Genomic DNA, 6,535 nt, shown 5'->3' with positions numbered 1-6,535 from the left:
ATCCCGCAAACCTCTCCTGGTAATTTACTGTAAGTAGGAACATTAGCACTAAGGGTTAAAGTTGGAGTGAAATATGTACTTGCATTAGCAGGAGGGGCCGCTGGGCGCCCAGCTCTGAATGCATCTGAGTGAACACATTGATTGTGGCTCCTCTAGGTTGCAAGTAATTAAAAACAAGTTAGAGGCCGTCAGTTATTTTGGCCAGTTTGAACTTTTCACCACCAAATGAAATGTGTTTGCAGGTTTGGTTCCTGGTGTCGGTCTATATGTCATGCTGACTGAGACGCGGCTCTGTGGCATGTTTAAAGAGACTTATTCAAAGTTATGGGTTGGATGTAAAGTGTCTGATAGCAAATGCACTTCAAAACTAACAAAAAGCCTCTTACTAATTACATTGATAGTAAATGCTTAATATTTAGGTTTGGTGGAGAGTTTAATTTGCCAGAACAGAGAAATCCAATATATATGTTGATTTAAGGGCACCTTGATATCAATTCTGACCACAAGGTGGAACAGCTGAACCAGGTTCTTTAGTTTTAGGGGGGCGGTGAAAAGTAGTGGGGCTAATGTCAGTGGAGTGTGGGAGAGAAAAACATTTTGATAAGAGGTTAATGAAAAAGTCAATGGAGTACAGAGAGTCAACAGACAGCCAGAGCTCTCTGGGGAAGCCGCCTCCCTCTCGCCCCGCTGGATCCTTCCTGCACACTTCACTGACAGCCTGGGCATGAAGGGTCACAACGCTTCAGTGAACTGAGCAAACGTTTCTTTTCTCTCTCTCTCCACACACACATGCCTTTTTGAGGTATCATCGATTAACATGTTAAACTGCTGAGGCGCTTTACTGGGATAAGTCGTGGTGTGAATGAGCTCTCTCTTTATCATGAAAAGGCTTCGTCCATAGTTTTGAGTGTTTTCTTGTCGTCATACCAGGCTTTTTGTGCTATGTGATTTGTTCTTAAGTACTTTCAAAAATCACATTTCCAAATGTAATTATTAATAAAGTAGAGATTAACTACATCCCTGACTAACCAGCTTCTGCTTCATGATGTTACACAAAGGTCTCGTTACGTTACATAACCTAGCTAATGGGTAAATGCTAGTTTTTGGATAAATTGCTTTAGGACAATGGGTCTGTTTCTGAATATAAGAGCGAGGTGTAATGTTTTGACCAGGCGGTAACCTCTGGGTTACTTTTTTCAAACCTATAACTTTGTCTACTTTTTTCGACCCTACTCTTAACTTACAACACCGGCTTTTTTTCGACATACTATACTGTGGGTACATCCCAAGTCTCTTAATTGCATCCACGTTTCCCTCACTTGCGTCTTAGTCCCTCCCACCAGGGACGCTTCGAGAGCTGCAAGGAAACCATGCGAGGAGAGAGGAAACAAGAAAGAAAGTGTTATTAGAGAAATGAGACGTCCTTTCCTTATGAAGCGTCAAGTGAAGCGACGTCTGGTTCTGATGACTGCGGCCGACGATCACAGCTGTTAGTCGGCTTTAAGAGCTGGAGAGACTTTTGATGTTTGTGTGCTTAAATGTGAACGACACTAATGAAACTGAAGACGCAGTTATCGTTGCTGCCGGAGTAGAGTAGAGGTGTTTCCTTTCTGGAGCCTGTTACCTGTTGAACAAACTGCTTTCTGTATTTACACCGTGTTCCTTGTCCCGTTATAAGCACAGGATCGATTTCTACTGGCAGAATGCGTTTGTCATATTATTCTTTGTTTGCGTCTGTATTTATTGATATTCTGATTGTGAAGTCATTATTAAATAACCCAGAATATGATTGTGGTTTCTTTTGAACCCGGGAAGTTTGTATTCGCCTAAATGTTTCAGGGAAGCTTAAAATGATGAAACTCATTTCAAACCCGACGCTCAGGATGATCAACCTCACATGACTGAATGGAAACGACTATAAACGAAGAAATATGTGTTCCTTGCTGACAGACAGACTCTCTGACTTTAATTGTATCCATAAAAAAAAAAGTTATTGGGTGAAATAACTTATGAAAAGACCAATCTTTCTAATAAATGAAAAAAGTCCTTTTGTGGTCCTTTTGTTTTTCAAACCTAAAATTAACATATTTTAACCAGATGGTGAATCAGAAAACAAATAAAATATAGAACTTGGGAATAATACACTTGAGTTTCATCTGAGATCTGTCTTCACTCTGGTTTGAAAGTTCAGTGATGTTGAGAAATATCACATCAGTCCGATCGGCAGCGTCGAAATCTAATTACTGATGAACAGCGAGGGGGAGAGCTGGCCGTTAAAAGACTTCTGTGAAGGCAGTTCCTCGTGTATCCTCGCTCATGGCTCCTCAGAGATCTTTCCTAGCTCCTACCTCCTCAGAGCACAAATAAGAGCTTTGGGACGCCCTTCAAGATGGTGGACCAGCACAGCTTCCGCTTCAGGCGAGGATCGAGGAAATGGAAAAATAAGAGACTTGGGACGTACCATGTGAGCTATTTTTTTCTTTTTGTTCAACAAACTATACCATGCGATTTTTCAAAAATAATATACTATAACTTTTTTGGACATACTCTACTATGACTTTTTTCGACATGTACACCTGCAGTTCGCCTACAGCGCCAACAGGTCTAGAGACGACGTAGTCAACATGGCCCTTCACTTCATCCTCCAGCATCTGGACTCCTCAGGATCCTGTTTGTGGCCTTCACCTCTGCCTTTAACACCATCGTCCCGTCTCTGCTGCAGGACAAGCTCTTCCAGCTGCACGTGCCCGACTCCACCTGCAAGTGGATCACAGACTTCCTGTCTGACAGGAAGCAGCACGTGAAGATGGGGAAACATGCCTCAGACTCTTGGACCATCAGCACCGGTTTCCCCCCCCAAGACTGTGTTCTTTCCCCTCTGTTCTGCTCCCTGTACACCAACAGCTGCACCTCCAGGCACCAGTCCATCAAGCTCCTGAAGTTGAATACTACAACGAGTCAAGTCCCCCTCAGCCCAGAAGAAAACACTGTGACTCTGTGCACACAGTTGAATTCAGTTTTCATTGCATACAGGCATACAGGCAGAACAGGCAGACAGGCATACAGGCAGAAACTCAAGCTCTGTAAACCTGTGGTGAGGAAATTCAAGAAATGGACTAGTGAGGCTCTGGAGGATCTTCGGGCGTGCTTGGACCGTACAGACTGGGATGTGTTCAGGACTGCTACCAACAGTCTGGATGACTACACAGAGGCTGTGACTTCATACATCAGCTTCTGTGAGGACAGCTGTGTTCCATCAAGCACCAGGGTGAGTTATAACAACGACAAACCCTGGTTCACAGCGGAACTCAGACAGCTAAGGCTGCACAAGGATCAGGCATTTAAGAGTGGGAACAAGGACTTGTATAAAGAGTCAAAGTACAGGTTTAGCAAGGCGGTGAGAGATGCTAAACGACTGTACTCTGAGAAACTTCAACACCAGCTCTCAGCAAACGACTCTGCTTCTGTCTGGAGAGGCCTCAGACAGATCACCAATTACAAGCCAAAGGCCTCACACTCCATGAATGACCTCCGCCTGGCAGACGAGTTGAACGAGTTCTACTGTCGCTTTGATGGACAACGGGGCAACCCTGACTCCATCCCCCACAGCCCCGTCAACCAGCCCCAGACCACCAGGTCCCCCTCCCGCAGCCCGGCAGGGGCCCATGCCTCTGTATCACCCATCCAAGTGTCCCCCCAACCCCCAGTGACGACTCTCTCTATTCTGGAGAGGGACGTCAACAGGCTTTTTAAAAAACAGAACCCCCGCAAAGCAGCCGGCCCGGACTCTGTCTCACCCTCCACCCTGAAGCATTGTGCTGATCAGCTGTCTCCGGTGTTTACAGACATCTTCAACACCTCCCTGGAGACATGCCACGTTCCAGCCTGCTTCAAGGCCTCCACCATCATCCCCGTCCCCAAAAAACCAAGGACCACAGGACCTAATGACTACAGGCCCGTCGCCCTGACCTCTGTGGTCATGAAGTCCTTTGAGCGCCTTGTCCTGTCCCACCTAAAAACCCTCACCGACCCACTCCTGGACCCCCTGCAGTTCGCCTACAGAGCCAACAGGTCTGTAGACGACGCAGTCAACTTGGCCCTTCATTTCATCCTCCAGCATCTGGACTCCCCAGGAACCTACGCCAGGATCCTTTTTGTGGACTTCAGCTCTGCCTTCAATACCATCATCCCGTCTTTGCTGCATGACAAGCTCTCCCAGCTGCACGTGCCCGACTCCACCTGCAAGTGGATCACAGACTTCCTGTCTGACAGAAAGCAGCACGTCAAGCTGGGAAAACACGTCTCAGCCTCCCGGACCATCAGCACCGGTTCCCCCCAAGGCTGCGTTCTTTCCCCTCTGCTCTTCTCCCTGTACACCAACAGCTGCACCTCCAGTCACCAGTCCGTCAAGCTCCTTAAGTTCGCGGATGACACCACCCTCATTGGACTCATCTCTGGTGGGGATGAGTCCGCCTACAGGTGGGAGACTGATCATCTGGTGAACTGGTGCGGTCTGAACAACTTGGAGCTCAACGCTCTAAAGACAGTGGAGATGGTTGTGGATTTCCGGAAGAACGCAGCCCCACCAGCCCCTATCACCCTGTGTGACTCCCCCGTCGACGCGGTGGAGTCCTTCCGCTTCCTGGGCTCCATCATATCCCAGGACCTCAAGTGGTAGCTGAACATCAGCTCCATCACCAAGAAGGCTCAGCAGAGGATGTACTTCCGGAGGCAGCTGAAGAAATTCAACCTGCCAAAGACAATGATGGTGCTCTTCTACACAGCCATCGAGTCCATCCTCTGCTCCTCCATCACGGTCTGGTACGCTGCAGCCACAGCCAAGGACAAGGGCAGGCTGCAGCGCATCATCCACTCTGCTGAGAGGGTGATTGGCTGCAATCTGTCGTCCCTCCACGACTTGTTCACTTCAAGGACCCTGAAGCGAGCAAGAAAGATTGTAGCCGACCCCTCTCACCCTGGACAAAAACTGTTTGTGCCACTTCCATCTGGCAGGAGGCTGAGGTCCATCAGGACCAAGACCTCCCGACACATGAACAGCTTCTTCCCTTCCGCAGTCGGGCTCATTAACAGAGCCCGGGACCCACACCGACTGTCATCCCCAGGAAAAATTCCTACCGGTCACTCCCCTGCATCCCTTCGATCCGTATTTCACTCGACACTTTTACACTACACATCTTACTTGTTTATAGTTCTGTTATCTGTTATCTGTTCGTTGTTTACAGTCCTGTTATCGGTTCGTTTGTGCACTTTATTTTATATTTTATTTTATATTTCACTTTATTTTATATTTCATCCTTATTCTGTTTCACTTTATTTTATATCTTACTTTATTTTATATCCCAATATTAATATTATTTTGTTTCTACTTGCACTGATTGTTGTTGTTGATTGTTAAATGTTAAGCACCTTCCCGTCATGTCAAATTCCTTGTATGTTCAACATACCATGGCAATAAACGGTTCTGATTGATGGAACAGAATTCCTAAAATATTAGCAATTATATGTTAATATTTCTGAGTGAGCAGGAGTCGCTTTAAAACGTAGTTTTGAAAGTGAATTATTTGAATAGGCTGCGTAGAGTGAACGTGTTTTAACTGCATTTCAGTGACTACGTTTAACTTCACTCCATTCGTTGAAGGAGCTGAAATAAACAACCTGAACGCTGTTGAGCCAAGATCCTAATTGATGACAAACATTCAAAATCCACTGTACTTTAACCTTTAAGTCACCAAAACCATTATTACTGGATCTGATTGGGAGTTCACAATCATGTCTCTGAGGTCTATTAATCTAGAGATATTGTTTTTAACCTTCACCTATATTTGTCCTCCTCAGTCAGCACCAGTGTTTTGTCCCCGTCAGATTAAAACTGAACAAATATATTCTAAATGTAATGTTGTCTAACGCAGTCAGATTCCACCACTTTATCACAGTCTGGTAAATGACGACTTAACACTGAATACAAGACTCCAAGGTCCATATATAGTTTACATGCATTAATATCTCTAAATCCACTGGATTCAAATGGATGCCCTGCCTTTTATTTACCTGTTGCCATGGTGGCTAATGCCCCCCCATTCACCACACAAGAGCTTAACTCAGGGTGAACAAACTCAAGACTTAATTGAACAGTCTGGAGCTTCTAGATCATTGGCATCTCCAGATAACTCACACAGGACTGTATGCAATCCCTCCTCCCTCAGGGTTTGTTGATGTATAACTGATGTGAGTATCTGTCTGACCATCCTCGTGATGCGCCGCCATGTGAGGGTCGACGCGGCAAGAGAGCAAGAGAGCAGTGATCACTAGACCGCCCCGTGCACTTCTTATAATCAGGCCTTCAGGTTTGAACCAATGCATTGGATAAACTTTAAAAACAAAGCGTGCGCATCACTTTAAAATGACCATGTATTGTTGGTTGCGCTACATACCGGTCTACTCACTGTGTCCGTTGGTCCGCGAAGAGTATAGCTCTCGTGCTCAGCGGCGATGGTCATTACAATCCAAAGCCAGA

This window comes from Pholis gunnellus (assembly GCF_910591455.1).
Source record: "Pholis gunnellus genome assembly, chromosome: 6".
Taxonomy (NCBI): Eukaryota; Metazoa; Chordata; class Actinopteri; order Perciformes; family Pholidae; genus Pholis; species Pholis gunnellus.
This window is presented reverse-complemented; position numbering follows the sequence as displayed.